The sequence below is a fragment of the Calidris pugnax genome, unplaced genomic scaffold, assembly GCF_001431845.1.
Source record: "Calidris pugnax isolate Ruff unplaced genomic scaffold, ASM143184v1 scaffold4, whole genome shotgun sequence".
Lineage (NCBI taxonomy): Eukaryota > Metazoa > Chordata > Aves > Charadriiformes > Scolopacidae > Calidris > Calidris pugnax.
In genome coordinates this window covers 3,095,149-3,096,201 of record NW_015090781.1, presented here as the reverse complement: position 1 = coordinate 3,096,201, position 1,053 = coordinate 3,095,149, and positions in this window count along the sequence as shown.

Genomic DNA, 1,053 nt, shown 5'->3' with positions numbered 1-1,053 from the left:
CAGGGTGCCCCCGGGGGGGGGGGGGGGGGGACAGGGTGTCCCCCAGAGGGCAAGGGGGGTGATGGGGTGTTCCCCAGAGAGCTGGGGCTGACATGGTGTCCCCCAGGGGGATGGGGTGTCCCCCAGAGGGCAAGGGGGGCGACGGGGTGTCCCCCAGGGAAATGGGGGGATGTGGTGTTCCCCAGAGGGCAAGTGGTGACCTGGTGTCCCCCAGAGGACTGGGGGGGACATGGTGTTCCCCAGAAGGCAAGGGGGGTTGACGGGGTGTCCCCCAGAGGAATGGGGGGGATGTGGTGTTCCCCAGAGGGCAAGTGGTGACCTGGTGTCCCCCAGAGGACTGGGGGGGACATGGTGTCCCCCAGGGGGATGGGGTGTCCCCCAGAGGGCAAGGGGGGTGACAGGGTGTCCCCCAGAGAGATGGGGGGGACATGGTGTCCCCCAGTTGGATGGGGTGTCCCCTAGAAGGCAAGGGGGGTGATGGGATGTCCCCCAGGGGAATGGGGTGTCCCCCAGAGGGCAAAGGGGGGGACGGGGTGTCCCCCAGGGGAATGTAGGGGATGTGGTGTCCCCCAGAGGGCTGGGGTGTCCTCTAGAGGGATGGGGGGGACGGGGTGTCCTCCAGAGGGCAAGGGGGGCGACGGGGTGTCCCCCAGGGAAATGGGGGGATGTGGTGTTCCCCAGAGGGCAAGTGGTGACCTGGTGTCCCCCAGAGGAGGCCTGGGGGGGACGTGGTGTCCCCAGGGGGATGGGGTGTCCCCCAGAGGCCTGGGGGGACACGTGGTGCCGGAGGAGGTCCCCGCTGTGCCGAGCACCCAGCCCTGGCACACGGGGGTTGTTGCCAGCCTCCGTGCCGGGCATACTTTCAACCTGAGCCATTAATTAATTAATGAGGGGGCCGGGGGCGGGCGGTAACACACCCAGCCCTGGTTTTCCGGGGTGCACCGGCTCCGCGGGGTCCAGGAGAGCACCCTTGGGTGCCGTGGGTGCAGGTGTGAGCCCCTCTGTGCCCAGGGCAGGATGGGGGTGACGGCGGAGGGGGCTCCGGGAGAAGCG